This window comes from Podarcis pityusensis (assembly GCF_964106645.2).
Source record: "Podarcis pityusensis genome assembly, chromosome: 17".
Lineage (NCBI taxonomy): Eukaryota > Metazoa > Chordata > Lepidosauria > Squamata > Lacertidae > Podarcis > Podarcis pityusensis.
In genome coordinates this window covers 25,835,896-25,851,884 of record NC_138042.1, presented here as the reverse complement: position 1 = coordinate 25,851,884, position 15,989 = coordinate 25,835,896, and the positions used below count along the sequence as shown (strand labels likewise).

General features: G+C 42.5%; 1 protein-coding gene across 7 annotated transcripts in view; it reads right to left on the bottom strand.

The window, feature by feature from the left end:
* The window catches only part of LINGO2 (leucine rich repeat and Ig domain containing 2), a 561,810-nt gene that overhangs the window by 146,981 nt on the left and 398,840 nt on the right, over positions 1-15,989 (bottom strand). The window contains exon 5 of one of the 7 annotated variants that reach the window (XM_080986846.1): positions 7,247-7,294. The exons of the other annotated variants lie outside the window; for them this stretch is intronic. The gene's annotated coding sequence lies outside the window, so the exon portion shown is untranslated. The remainder of the gene's footprint in view (positions 1-7,246; positions 7,295-15,989) is intronic. 7 annotated transcript variants of the gene reach the window in all.

Sequence of the window (15,989 nt, the reverse complement as noted above, 5' to 3'; positions counted from 1 at the left end):
AATCGCTGTGTCGTCTGATATGTTCACCCACAACTTAACAGCAGGAGTCAAGTTTGGGTGCAAGACGGCCAAGGCTGCCATTTTATTTGCAGTCATGTTTCCCCCGTGTGCGTGTTTTATGAAAGTAGCTTATCAGATAGTGCTTGCCACCTACAAACTGCTGAAAGAAGAACCAAAACAAGACCGGAAGGCAAGAAAACAGAGGGGGTAAGTGTAATAATCAACACTTAACGCAACAAGTGGTACAAACTGAGTGAGAAGTATCACTACATTAATGGAATCTAAAGAGATACACAAGAGTAAAGGCGCTTGATTAAACAATCAAATTCCCAAAGCCTAATGGAAATAATAAACCATCTGAAGCTCAACAGTGGGAGAAAAATATATATCCATTTTAGAGTTTTTATTGGAGGGATTTTTACATCAAATATTTAATGAGATGGCAAGCATGCATGGATAATTATTTTTACTTACTGTTCCCATTAAGGTAGAGAGGAGCATAATTCTTCCACTCGTAAGTAAAAAAAAGAAAGACAAGTTCTTCCCTGATCTTTAACGCAAAATTAGTTTTTTTATTCTGCATTAAAAAGAGGGGGCAGTGGAATGTTTTTACCGAGCTTCAAACAGAAATAATGAGTGCCTTTATTTAACAAGAATTATAGTCTGCCCTTCTTTTTATGACCATTTAGAATGGCTATAGCAGGTGCCAAATGTTATCGGTAAAACCACCATGTAAGCTGTTACTGGTCTTTCCCTTTTTGTTACAATCGTGCCCTGCGGCCACTAGGCCACAGTGGTAATATAAGAACCCAAATATTGGCTGGTGCCTGTTGAGACTGGTAGGGCAGAAGGCCAGGAGAACAGCAGGTTGCTACAGAGAATGACAGAGACACCCAACTCATTCTAGCTTTGTCCCCATTCTTACTCCCTCCTAGCCTGATTATATTCTATGAGGCTCACTTTTGGAAATGTCAGCTGATTCTAAGGTCACTCGTTGGGAAAAGATGACTTTTATGGGGCATTTGCAGGTAAATGTTTGGAACCTGCATAGGCACCAATGCGAATAAACAGAAGCTCCAAGTGACATTTTCTCCGGAATTGAAATAGACTAGACTGGCTAAACTAAGTGAAATATGCTCCCCTATATAATTCTAATGAGTTATTTGTTGAAACTTCACAGATGAACTACCAAGAGGCTAAGTGCTGCCCAAGACAAATGTTACTGTACTCTTACAACTTGGTGACTTTTGCTTTAATGAACAGGATTTGACCCATCTTTTCTTCGCATGCATCTATATTCCACTTCTGTCTTGTTTGATAAATGCAGCCAAAGCCAGTCAGGATGAAAGAATGGAGTGATGTGTGTTTATTCCACATCAGGCAAAGGAAATGTCACGGATATTGACAATGAAAAGAGAAGGGTATCTTATATTTTGCCGCAATTGATAGCTTTCAGACATACTTCAAAATCCCATGGGAAGGTATGTCTCTGTACTATCGCCTCTATCTTTTAACTTACAGAGAAAAAGCTTAGCAAATCTGGCCTCCAAAGGTAGAAGATAAGCAACTTTATTTTGGCTTAGAAGATAAGTTTCTCAAAAGTCTTGTCACCGGTGCACAGTCATTATGAGGTCAACAAATGGAAATGGTCAATCTTAATATCACCATGAGATTCTTCTGTTTTAAAAAACTTGTACCATACTACTGGTCAAATGTTTAACATCATTACCTTTACATTGTTTATGTAGCCAACATGGCGTCACCGACAAAAAAGAAGGAGATATCAGCAGCCTGGGGGGAACCACAAAATTTGCAAAAGGGAAAAAAATAACCTTTGTAAAGCAGAACCTAAAGAGTTGACACTTAAAGCAGTTCACATTCCTAGTAACCACCAGTACGGAGGAATAAACTTGTCATGTGATTAAGATGATCAGTGTCTCTCCGTCTGAGAACCTAGATATTTCCATCACATTGCCACAAGGTATATATATATAACAGGTTGCTCTACTGTTAAAGCTACCTAAACAGTAAAGGCAGGATTAAAGACTATTATGGATTTCATTACAATTATTTATACATATCATGTTAATATGTGGAGATACAGTACTGCTTTACATAACTCTCCTTTAAGGAAGGTTCTAGTTAGTGGCCTCTGATCACTCAGGGCCATTTCCAACACAATATGCTGTTCCAGTACTTTGAGATTGTTTGGACAAAACAATTATTGCAGATCCTCCAAGTGTCCCTATTTTCCAGGGACAGTCCCCGATTTACAGAAGCCATCCCAGTTTCTGAACTGATCCTGGAATGTCACGCTTTTCCTTAGGACGTCCCTATTTTCAGTGGAGAAATGTTGGAGGGTAAGTTATTTGGTTAGTGGCAGCTGTCCTTTCCTGTCCCCTTCTCTTCTTCCAGTAAGGGGGGGGGGGAGACAGTGACAAAATTAAATGAGAAAATATCAAAACAGTACAGTGGTACCTCAGGTTAAGTACTTAATTCATTCCAGAGGTCCATACTTAACCTAAAACTGTACTTAACCTGAAGCACCACTTTAGCTAATGGGGCCTCCTGCTGCTGCCACGCTGCCAGAGCACGATTTCTGTTCTCATCCTGAAGCAAAGTACTTAACCTGAAGCACTATTTCTGGGTTAGCAGAGTCTGTAACCTGAGGAACCACTGTAATAGCTTGATCTGTTGCAAAAGGCAAACCAAGCTGTGGATAGCTGCTAAGGTTGTCGGCCATGTTGGATCAATGACTGCACAGAATATTACGTTTCATCGCTCGGCTTTGCTGCTGAATAATAGTTATGTAACTATTTACATATGCTGCATTTGTTCAGTAGTTTACATTACAACAAAGGGGCAATAATTCTCCTCAGTACCACCAGGCTAGCTTTTCCTCCTATCAATGTGTAAGATTGTCTTAAGGACCCTCTTGCCTTCCTTTATATAAGAAACACTGACAGAAGCTGCATCTCACAAGCCCTTTAAAACACCTTATAGGGTTTTTCTTCCCACGGGGTGAACAATCTATGGAGATTAGCATTCCTCTCACCAGAGAATCTTGTTAGCAAGGTACAGAAAGGAATCAGATCTTACGATGAAAGCTGTGAACTACAACATGGAACATCTTTCTTCAAGCCCCTTCTTCCTTCATCTTTATTTTCACTGACTCACCAACCATACCAAAGCTTACGCCATGAATATAAATCATATCCGGGAGGAATTTCTCTTCCCGAAAGGCTGGGAGTAGAGACATGCATGTTGTTTTATCCTTCAAACAATGTGCTGAATATTTTATGAGTAATGAAGCTTAACAAGCCTTTCATGAAAGGAAGAAAAAAAATGAAGGAGAATTGGGCTTATTTCATTTCCTTCTCATTCTCCATCTTTAACCTCTTCACTTCCCTGCATTTTGGGCATATTAGTTTTCCACTCAAAGTAGCTTATCCATGCAAAAAATTCAGAACAAAGATGGATATAACAAGGGGACCAGCCTTAAATTAATTCTTCAAAGAAATGTTGTCAAAATTGAACATATTTAATATGATTGCCACATCTGTGCGGATCATAACTACATGCTGTGAAAGAAAGGAGCAATTGGTAGATGAAAGCACCTACCCAAGTACAAAAATGAACCTCAACACGTGAAACTATATCCAGCCTGCTCTCTCTTTGCCTCCCATTTCTTTTATTGTCTCCACTGAAATTTAGACGGCAAGTTCTTTGGCGCAGGGAGCTGTCTCTTTTCGCTTATGCTGCTCAGTGTAAAACACAAGGCACACTGATGGTGCTGTGGCATTATTAATTATTATTAATATTAGTAATAAATTGTTAACATCACAATTTTGGCTATGCCTACTCAAGAAGAAATCTCACTGAGTTCAAGCGGCCTTAATCCCAGTTAAGTGGGTTGCCAGCAGCCTGAGAAATACATGGAATATTTTAATATTTTCTAAAGTAACATATTTAACATGCATGCCTTTAGCATATTCCCTCTACACTAGAGGTAGCCATGAAAGGCACAGAATGGTAAAATAGATTGAACAACCCTTTTGGACCAGGTCAAAGGCCCACACAGTCAAACATGCTTTCCCCAAATGGCTCAACAGACTGTAGGAAGACATTCATATTTCTGTTCCCCAGCAATTGGAATTCAGAGTCATACTGAATGGCACTAGGGAGGGAAATGTCGTCGCGCCACTCCTTGGTGTGTGGAGTGCCGCAGGGCACAATTCTCTCCCCGATGCTTTTTAACATCTTTATGCGCCCCCTTGCCCAGATTATCCGGAGCTTTGGGCTGGGCTGTCACCAATATGCTGATGACACTCAGCTCTATCTGCTGATGGATGGCCACACCGACTCGGCCCCGAACACACTGACCAGATGCTTGGAAGCTGTGGCTGGATGGTTTCGTGGGAGCCGATTGAAACTGAATCCTTCGAAGACAGAGGTCCTATGGCTAGGTCGGGATGGCATGGGGATGAGGGACCAACACCCTTCTCTTGCGGGGGCCCAATTAGTGCCATTGCCTTCCGTTAAGAGTTTGGGTGTAATCCTTGACGCCTCCCTTTCCATGGAGGCACAAGTTACAGCAACAGCCAAGGCGACATTTTTTCACCTTTGCCGCATCAAGCAGTTGGTCCCTTACCTTTCCCGCCCCAACCTGGCCACAGTGATCCATGCGATGGTCATCTCCAGGCTTGACAACTGTAATTCGCTCTACGCAGGGCTGCCCTTGAAGCTGTCCCAGAAACTCCAGCGGGTACAGAATGCTGCAGCAAGGCTCCTCACGGGGTCTCTGCCATGGGAGCATATTCACCCAGTGCTTTTCAAGCTTCACTGGCTCCCGGTGGAGTACAGGGTCAGATTTAAGGTGCTGCTTTTGACCTTTAAAACTCTTCACGGCCTAGGACCCTCGTACCTACGGGACCGCCTCTTCTGGTATGCCCCACGGAGAGCCTCAAGGTCCATAAATAACAACACCCTAGTGGTCCCAGGCCCTAAGGAAGTTAGATTGGCTTCAACCAGAGCCAGGGCCTTTTCAACACTGGCTCCGGCCTGGTGGAATGCTCTGCCTCACGAGACCAGGGCCCTGCAGGATCTGATTTCTTTCCGCAGGGCCTGTAAGACAGAGCTGTTCCGCCTGGCTTTTGGCTTGGAGCCAATTTGATTCCCTCCCTCCCTCTCTTTCTTTTTTCTTTTCCTTCTCCTCCTGCGATGAGCCTACATTTTAATATTTTAATGTTCCATTATTTTAATGTTGTATTTTATTTTTGTTTTTAAGTTGTAATCATTCATCTTGTTTTTATTATTGCTTGTAAGCCGCTCTGAGCCCGGCCTTGGCTGGGGAGGGCGGGGTATAAATAAAAAAATATTATTATTATTATTATTATTATTATTATTATTATTATACTGCCTCTTTGGTACATTATGACTAGTATCCATTGATTACCTTATCCAGGATGAATCTCTCTAATCTCCCTTTAAAGCTGTCCCTTTAATAATAATAATTAACAATAATTTATTATTTATACCCCGCCCATCTGGCTGGGTTTCCCCAGCCACTCTGGGTGGCTTCCAACAGAATATTAAAATACAATAGTCTATTAAACATTAAAAGCTTCCCTAAACAGGGCTGCCTTCAGATGTCTTCTAAAAGTCTGGTAGTTGTTTTTCTCTTTTACATCTGGTGGGATGGTGTTCCATAGCGCGGGTGCCACTACCGAGAAGGCCCTCTGCCTGGTTCCCTGTAACTTGGCTTCTCGCAGTGAGGGAACGGCCAGAAGGCCCTTGGAGAGGGACCTCAGTGTCCAGGCAGAACGGTGGGGGTGGAGACGCTATTTCAGGTATACTGGATGGAGGTGGCCAAACCACAGCTTGTGGGTATGATATGCCTTGGGCCCAGCCCCTGTCTCCTGCAGCTTCTTTTAAGTAAACCACAAAATGTCAGAAGATGAAATCATGGATGTGGTAACCTCCAGGTGCTATATGTTACAACTCTCATCAGACCCAACCAACCTTACTAATGGCCAGGGTGAGAGTTGTCAATCACGTTGGCGACTTCTGTCCTACATCATGTTTAGTTTCTCTCTTAACACTTTCTTAGAAAGAATCCTCGTTCAAAATACCCTAAAAACACCAAGGTGATTCCTACTATGGAGCACCATATGGTTTCTTTGTTGCTTATGTCCTGACTATTTAATAGTAATAAATAGTTACTATTTAGCAACTTTTAAAGCAAACAAGAAAAATTGGACGGCGCTCTGTCCTAGGAATCACCTTGCTGTTATTTTTAGGAGTTTTTGAACAAGGAACCTTTCTAAGAAAGCATTTCAAAGCCCCATCATCTTAATGTAATAGAGGATCGCAGAGAATCTAGTACACAAATATTTGCCGGCAGCGTGAGGAACTGCCTATGTAAATTTTTATTACATCTTCCTAATAGAAATTCAGCACTCTCTTCTGTGGATCTGAGCAAGCTCACTCCCAAAGGCGAACACCACATTCATTTCCAGAGGCTGGCTGATCAAAAGAAGTTGCCTGGCTAAGTAAATGTCAAGTCTCAAACCTTACCGGGGAGACATACTCCTTGAGGGAAGCTTTAGGGGTGCGAGTGGCAGAAAGGGAATACCAGCATCTCTTATTTTCATCGCTGCATGTGCAGTGCAGAATGTGTTAGAAACATGTTGTCTGAATTCTGAGCCCCAAAGGAGTTCACTTTGTCCCTCAGAGAAACTGAAATCAATTCTGGGATTGAAGATTTGTGCTGTTGTTCAGCTGCTCAGGAGCACCAGATGAACTTTAAAAATACATCCTTTTTGAAAGCATTGGCTAACCAGAACCGTCTGCTCAAAATTATGTCGTTTGAAAATAACTACCAAATCCATCCATCTCATGAACAGTGAATTCGGGTGGTTAAGTGCCAACAGATTTGAGCAAAAACATGCCCACTGAGAAACAAGAGTGAGATAGAAACATGCACAACTGAACCCTGAGGTATGCAGACATACACAATATTAAAAAGACAACAACAAGCAAAACAAAAGGTGACAACCTGCCTAGGCTGCCCTCCAGGAGCCTCATAACATTGAGCATCTCTTGGAAAATAAAAACAGGAAATAGGAAGGAGAGCACAGAATGAACTAGCCTGTTTGAGCCCCTCCAAGCTTATATATTATAGAGGAGGTCATAGCTCTTTGGCATCCCGAACAGAAGCAGAAAAGGGCTTTAGTTTTCCTCTTACCTGTTAAAAGCTGCATTAACTGTATTGCACTGCGGTATATGAACTGAGCTGCAAGAATACACAGCTTAAAGGACTTAAGTTATTAGATGAAAAGCTCATACCTGTTTAAATTCTGATAAGAACTGGTTAGGGGGGAAAAGGCAAAAATATTTGAAATGCAAGACAAGTAATGTAGACACACCATTTTCAACCGAATGAAAAAAAACCAGAAATAAATTTGCTCTAATAAAATCACATTATAAAAAAGTGGTGTATTTTGGAAGCTAAACGTGAAATATTATCACAATTCAATTTTTTTAAAAAGTCCCACTAATTCAAAAAAAGTAATGTCTAAGACTCTCTAGGAATGTCTAACTACAGAAGGACAAGTCCTATTCAGGCTTTATTAATCTGTAACTGTTGGAGGAATGGAACAAGGCATCTTGGCCTCAGCCACTGTATACTTGACTTTCCCGTGTCAAGCGGGATGTTCTGAAGGATCTTGAAAGACTTGCTTGGGCATGCTTATGACCCTTCCCTGCAACTGGGAACCCTGTGTGGCTAGGGCTGCTAATCACAGGGAGGCTCATAAACATGTTCACATGAATACACTCGCAAAGCCCCTTCAGAGCTTGCCACTACCTGCAGTGTAGTTGAGGGAAGAGGAGGGCAGGCTGGCACACATGACCCTGTGCCCGCAACCAGAAGGGGCCCTTTATATGTCCAGCTGTCCTTTGTCAACAGCAAATTGTCACTGTTTTTGTGTTGGTAATTTATGGACCTAATAGGTATCTAAAGCCATTTGCACATAACAAAATATGTATTTTATCAAAGTAATTGTTGAACTGAAATGCAATTAATAAGAAGTATATTAATAATGAAATACAATTAAGAAGAAGTATATATTTGGGGGCCCCCAGGAGAGTGGGGCCCTAAGCTATAGCTTGTTTAGCTTATACGTAAATCCAGCACTGTCCGCAACACAGTTAAATAGCCCTACCGCCTGAATGTGTGATTGTGATCAGTTTGTGGACCGCCCCAAGATCCTTATGAAGAAGGGCAGTATATAAAAAAAATAAAATAAAATAAATAAATAAAAGCCAACGCTTCCGATTTTCTCCTCGATATCAGGAGGAAAAGGGGAAGCAAGCAAACCAACCTGATGTTTCTATGGGCTTAGGCAGGTAGCAGCAAATCATGGTTTCAACCTCAGCCTCTTATATTGAATATAGGATATGAAGGACTGTGGTGGCAATGTGAAGTCTCATCAGAATTTCTGCTATGATATGCAAAAGCACTGCACTAATGAACTATTGATATTGATTAATGTTCTACGCATGACTATTATTCTCATTTTCTTTTGGTACTATGTGAGACTTGGTTTTTAATGTTCTTTATGCCTCTTCTGATTTTGGGGGGGCTATCTCTTCTTAGATATAATGCTGCTGCTTTACATACACCTATTTCATAAAAATATTTTTTTAAAGGAAATGCCATTGCTAAGTGATCTGATGACAGAAACTGGTCTAGGCATTAATGATGATGATACAGCTGCATTTGGATTCTACTACTTCATATGTTTTAATGCACAGTCATGTGCTCAGGCATGAATTTCTATTCCAAAGGTGTTGCTTAAAATTCTAAGTGCATAGAGTTATTCAGGGGTGGGGTAGGGAAACAGTATCCACACATGAAGGCCCCCTGCCCATCAGTCTGAAGTTGTACATCCTTAAATGACTGCAACACATGATTATTCTCTCCCCATCCATCTTGATTTTATTGAGATGCAGCAATGACCGCTCTTTTCATTCTCCACTCTTCGCAGCATCTATATTCTCAATTCTGCAACCAGCCATTCCCAGCACTTCTGTCAATCACAAGCCCCTTTCCTTGCTTGCTAATGTCTAACATTTGGTACCGCTTCACATTCTGTTACCTGAAGAGATATTGCACAGTTCAAACCCAGTCTCAAATCGCTTCCTTCTAGCATTTTCTCAGCTAGCGAGGCATTGTTCACAGGATCGAAAGCTAAAGTTCCCTACAGCTGGAATTGTACGTCCCCTCATCAACAGCTGTGGCATTATCAGATGCATCAGTTTAAACGTCACAAAAACTCAATTCCCCAAAAATTTCAATTTCCACTGGGATCCTGCTTCATTTCTCTTTCTCTCTCTAGAGTCCATTATAGTGTCAGACAGTGCAGTGACATAAAAACAAAAACTCACTGCTGCACTGCTGGTGAACTAGAGAGTGAATTCAAAACAAGGCATGCAATTCACTGGCATTCTCTGTGCTCTTGAGATCACCATGTTACTATCAGGGCCAGTCCTACCAATAGCAGTGTGTTCCTGCTTCCTCAGGCAGCAGAAGCTTGTCGGCAGGAAAGAGCAGTATAATACTGAAACAGGGAGTTGTGTGTGTCCATGTGGCTAGCCTGTAGCCCTCATGTGTGGTAAAGGATGCTGCCTCCTCACCCATGTTGAAGTGTCATGACAGGGAAGTGCCAGACCGCCACAGGTCAAGAAGAGGCCAGAGGCTTGGAGAGCAATTGGCTTTTTGTTCACAGAAAGTAGCACAGCGAGGTCTCCCTGGCTCAACTCCTTCAGCTTGAGAAGTTGCAAGAAACTGAGCTCCAAACCCACCTTTCCCCTCTAGCCTCTCACTCTGGAGCCCTTCCCAGCAGACGTAGACTGTGACATAGGGGTGAACTCCTCCTGGTCTTTCCAGTAGCACCTTTAAGACCAACTAAGTTAGTTCTTGGTATGAGCTTTCGTGTGCAAGCACACTTCTTCAGATACACTGAAACAGAAGTTGCCAGATCCTTCTATATAGTGAGAAGGTGGGGAGGGGTATTACTCAGAAGGGTGGTGGGAATGGGATTCCCAGCACCCTTCTGAGTAATACCCCTCCCCACCTTCTCACTATATAGAAGGATCTGGCAACTTCTGTTTCAGTGTATCTGAAGAAGTGTGCTTGCACACGAAAGCTCATACCAAGAACTAACTTAGTTGGTCTTAAAGGTGCTACTGGAAGGATTTTTTTTATTCCTCCTGGTCTGTCTGGCTTGTTATTTGACAACATGCAGGACTCTTCTGGAGTGGGGTGTGAGAAGAACAGAGCCAGATGGACTGAGACCCTCAGATGTACCCTCTGATTCCTCCCTGTCTGTGTCTGCGCTCACCCTGAGACGCTCAACATCCAGGCTTATCCTGGAAGGCCCTTCTTTCTCTGACCGCCCCAATCTCTCCACCCTCCTGCTTCCCACCCTGACCCAATTGCCTACCTCCACCAGGACTAAATCCTTCTCTGGCCAGAACTATACGTTATGCCAGCCATTATGGGTTTCCAACCCTTGTTTGCCTAACAGGACCAATGAGGGAGTTTGTGTGAACAAAGGAAGATGTCTATTACTGAATCAGACTATCGGTCCATCGAGCTCAGGACTGTCTACACTGTCTGGCAGAATCATTCTCCAAGATTTCAGATAGGAAATTTTTCTCATCCCTACCTGGAGGTATCAGAGATATTTGAATTGGGACCTTCTGTATGCACAGCTCATGCTATTTCTTTTCAATCTCCTCCCACAAGCGTATACTTGCAGAAGGCAAGAAATGAATGCTTTACCCTTATGCCCATTTGCAATGTTTCTTCCACAGCCAGGGTCCCAGGGCTAATTTTGTAACACCTAGACTTCTTTCCATTCTCAAAATCCAGTTTAGGGAAAATGTGGGTGGGTGGGGCTGAGGGGAAGATAACGGGAAAAGCTAGGTGCTACCTACCACTTTCCCCCAACAAAGGCCTTGCCCCACTTTCTATTCTACATTATGGTAGAAAGGAGGAACTTTTGTCTCGAGATATTGTTGGACTCCAACTCCTGTCAACATGGCCAATGATCATGTATGCTGACAGCTGTAGTCGAACAACATCGTGAGGACCACAGGCGTCCCACACTTGTGTTATGGAATTGAGAAATCATGCATGCTGATTTAACTAACTTGTTGCTCTGGTGGCCTCAACCATCCCCTCTCTGACTCCATTTTATCAGGCCATTTCCCTACCCATTTCATGGCTCTTATTTTAGACACACAGTCAGTTTTCTAGTCCTGAGTCTGTTTCCACAGCTCTTCCTTCCAAAGGGCTTGTGTAAGATTTAACTCAAGACAAAATGCCAACTCTTCTTTTCTCAAAAACCCAAAAGCAAAACCAAAACCTGGGCTGTGAACATTTTGTGGTTGAGAGCTTTTGTCCTCTGGAAAACAGAATGTGCTATTGCATCACAACAACTGAACCAGTCAGTATCAAAGGCTTCAGTACCACAAACACCCTATAATATATATTACACCACTGTTGTCTCCCCCTGTTGTGTTCCCTCTCTAGTTTTCAATAGTTTGAGGGTGGGCGGGACCTACAACTGTATGAAGTGAGCTTTATCCTTCTGGCTGAGCATTTTGGAGCAGCAATACAAAATTTCCAGACTGCTTTAAAAAACCTTCAAAATTTGCATTCTCATTACTTGGTTAGTATTTTTTATTAGTGTCTATTAGCAAAATGCATCTCTGCTCTTTACAATTGCACAGATTATTACTGATTAAAACAATTTAGAGGAACTTTAGTTGTGCTGCACATTAGCAAGACTATTGCTTGGATAATTTTCTTGCCTACAATTGTTTTGAACCAAACTGACCCTTTTAAAATCCAACTTTATGCTTATAAAGTTAAATGGGCTGCTTTTTATTTTACTAGATGGGAAAATTCAGGGCAGCAGCTGCACCACACACCGAAATGTAGGATGACACATTTGACGGTATGGATTTTGCCCAAAGCCAGCTAACAACTATGGACATTTCTCCTCCTTCCATAAGATTTCAAAGGTTGTTGGAAGAAATATGGTAATATCAAACCAAATTTTGTTCTGATTAATGCAGATAGCAGAAATAAATAGAAAGATTCTGTGAGTATGAGGAATGCCACAGGGTTTGCTTGCTACAAGATTTTTTAGAATGACAAACTATGCTATGATGATGCTATCTTATTTAGCAATTACCAGCCTCTGATTTCTACCCCCCCACTCATATGCCCCCCCCTTAAGCAACATACATTACTCATGTAATTTCTCATTAACATATCTAGCTCAAATGTAAGACTTTCTTTTCCCTCCAGAATAGAATGCATTTGATCTTCAACAAAAATATATCTGGTTCATCAGCTTAAAATTAATTAAAACCCAGAAAGCTTTGAAGATGTTTTATTTACTTGCTTCTACTACATTGTGATACACTTTTAAGCAAGATGCAGGGCAAAGCCTGACATCATTTCTAACACAGAAAGTAAAGACAGAGTGCTGTTGACAAGAGGAAAACAAGCATGAAACCTTTTAAAACCCTACTATATACTATAAATCTAGAATATGAAAAAGCTTGTATGCATACTGTCAGGGAACTGACATCGGCGCTAGAGGCGGAGGGAAGGCTCTCAATCGATGCTGGAGAAGGGCCCAGCAGGGAGAGAGGCAGCTCCGCAGATGGGGAAGCAAATCAGCGCTACACCAGGGATAAGGAGGGGCTGATGGGGGAATCGGCGAGAGGGCTCCAGGACTCTTCACCGGACACCAGCGGGGAGAGAACGGGTCCTCCGCTACCCACGCCCTCCCTGCGCAGAAGGCTTCCGCGCAGGGAGAGTAGGAGGAGACTTGGCGTCAAACAACTTTTATGTTGGAAAAGATTTAAGAAACGCCCACTGACGGATTCTGCTAGCGACTGAGGCAGCCACGAAGTGAAGGGCTGTCCAGACTGAAAGGTTTACCAAGGCAACAAAGCCTGGAGAGGCGGCAACTTACGCACGAGCAACCCCATACCATTATACATACCAAGTGCTCTTTTAATGTACAAACTCAGGAAGTTGCTACTTCCACTCTCCTCACAGGCAAAACATTATCTGAAGGACTGTAGCTCACTGGAAGAGTCCATGTTTAGCATTGAAAAAGTATCAAATTTGATCCACAGTATCTTTAGGTAGGGCTTGGAAGACTCCTGTCTGAAATCCTGGGGAGTTGCTGCAAGTTCCCCATGATGATGCTGAGGAAGATGAACCAACTCACCACCTGCCTATACATTTTATATTTGGAATGGTTAAAAACATAAAATGAACATAAACATGACTTGGCTATTAACTAATTAGCCAAGAACGTAAGAGCCCTGCTGGACCAGACTAAAGGCTCATCTACTCCAGAACTCTGTCATCAGAGTACCTAAGTTGATGGTCACAGGAAGTTTGAAAGCAGGACCTGCGTTCCAATTCATTCTCCCCACCTGCAATTTTCAGCAACTGGTGTTCAGAGACATCCTGTCTTTGATAGCGGAGGCAGAACATAGTTATTGTGGCTAGTAGCCCTTGAATTCCCTCTCCTCCACGAAGTTGTCCAATCCTCTTTTAAAGCTACCCAAGTTTTTCACCATCACTATTTCATGTGGGAATGAACTCCATGATTTAACTATATGCTGTGAGAAGACTGTTATGTATTGAGTTGAATAGGATCCAAAATGCAGCAGTCTGATTGGTCCCAGAACAATAGGATCCAAAATGCAGTAGTCTGATTGGTCCTAGAACAATGCAGCAGTATGATTGGTCCTCATGAGCCACCCAATCCTGCTCCAGGTGGAAGTGAATCCGCAACCTGATTGGCCTACAGGAGAATCCCGGAATTAGCCAATCACGTGGGGCCCATTGTGTAAATAATGTATATGAGCTGAATAAAGAGCATGAAATCCACTCTCGACTCCGAGTATATTTCAAAGACACACTTTCCTTTGTCCGTCCTGAATCTTCCAATGCTCCCCTTCATTGGATGCCTCCAAGTTCTAGTACTATGAGAGAGGGAGAAAAGTTCTTCTCTTTCCACTTACTCCACAATTCCATCCACCTCTTTTGTGTTCCCTCTTACTCTTAACTAAGGTAAAGGTAAAGGGACCCCTGACCATTAGGTCCAGTCATGACCGACTCTGGGGTTGCGGCGCTCATCTTGCTTCATTGCCCGAGGGAGCTGGCGTACAGCTTCCGGGTCATGTGGCCAGCATGACTAAGCCGCTTCTGGTGAATCAGAGCAGTGCACGGAAACGCTGTTTACCTTCCCGCCGGAGCAGTACCTATTTATCTACTTGCACTTTTGACGTGCTTTCAAACTGCTAGGTTGGCAGGAGTAGGGACCGAGCAACGGGAGCTCACCCTGTCGTGGGGATTCAAACCGCCGACCTTCTGATCGGCAAGTCCTAGGCTCTGTGGTTTAACCCACCGTGTCACCCACGTCCCTTACTCGTAACTAAAAAGCTCCAAATGCTGTGACCTTTCCTGATAGGAGAGTTATTCCATCCCCTTGACCATGTCCTGAACCTTTCCTGAACCTTTTCCAGCTGGAATGCTAGTTGGGCTGAAGGTGGGGAGATGTTGTGCTGCCAAATGGGCCCTTCATCTCCAGTGCTGGCTTTGGCATGGACCCCCGACTGCCTCTGCTCCTTCAGGCCTGAGAGTGACAACAGAGAGCCTGGAGCTGCCCAGGGAACTCTGGTTATAGGATGGCTACATAAATGCAGAACATGGATGAATATTAAAAGAAACCTAAATACTGTTTTCTATGTATATTGGATAATTCATGGACCTATGTACATATCAATGGACAAACTGGCTGGACTCTCATAAAAAGGCTTGCCCTATGAGTGTCGTGTCAATTCCTATCTATAAAGAACCAGCAGGGAGAGCAAGAGAAACTCCCTTCAATGCTCTAAAATCTTCAATGCTACAAAAATCTCTTAATCTGTTTATCTCAACATTTGCAGGCTTCATTCCATCAGAAGGGGCTGCCATTCCCGTAAACATAAAACAGTTATTTATGTTTAAAATATAAATGTTATGTGTACATTGCCATCCTCTTCTCCTTTAGTTGTGTTACCAACAGAACAGAAATCAGATCTCTCTCTCTCTCGTTTTGTAAAAAAGCTGAACCAAAAAGCGTTAACGGAGCATGTGGCGCATATGGCTCTCACAGTATGATTAGCTCTTTCCAACTAAATGCAAGAGTTAATTCAGCAGTTTGTTGATTAATTAGAGAACATACCTCCATGCAATAACATTATTTCCAAAAATGTAGTTTCCGCAAAGGGATTTGAAATGACTTACAGGATTTATCTCACGAGTGTGAAAGCTCCATAATTCAATAGTGAATGAGTGAGTTATGTGTAGACCTTTGAGCAAATAAGATAAAACTTTAATATAGTACTTGCCTTGGGCTTTATTTTATTGTTGGGAACCGTTTATTTGATTAAATACCTCTTTTGATTAAAGGCAACCATTTAGCACAATCTGGCTTTTTATCAACTACATATGTGCATTTGATGTACTGTGGTAATAAGCCATCTTACTGTTGCGGTGTTTAAGGGTTTTGGGGTTTTTTTTTACATTTGTTTACAATTGCTTTTGGCTTTACTGTCCAAAAATTACATGCAGGATGTTAACAGCCAATGCTAGTCATGCTCAGAGTAAACCCACTGAAATTAATACACATGTCTAACTTAGGTCCATTAACTTCAGTTGGTCTACTCTGAGTAGACTTGAGTTGGACACACCTCCCAATTTCAAACCTTCTTTTCTGTTTTGCCTTCAAAGAATGTGGAGCAGAATTAAAGATGGTGAGTTGCTGAAAATCTAAGGCTCCCAGTTGTGCATTGGCAGATACATCTCTACCTGCCCCGCACTTAGCTTGGGGAAAAACAGC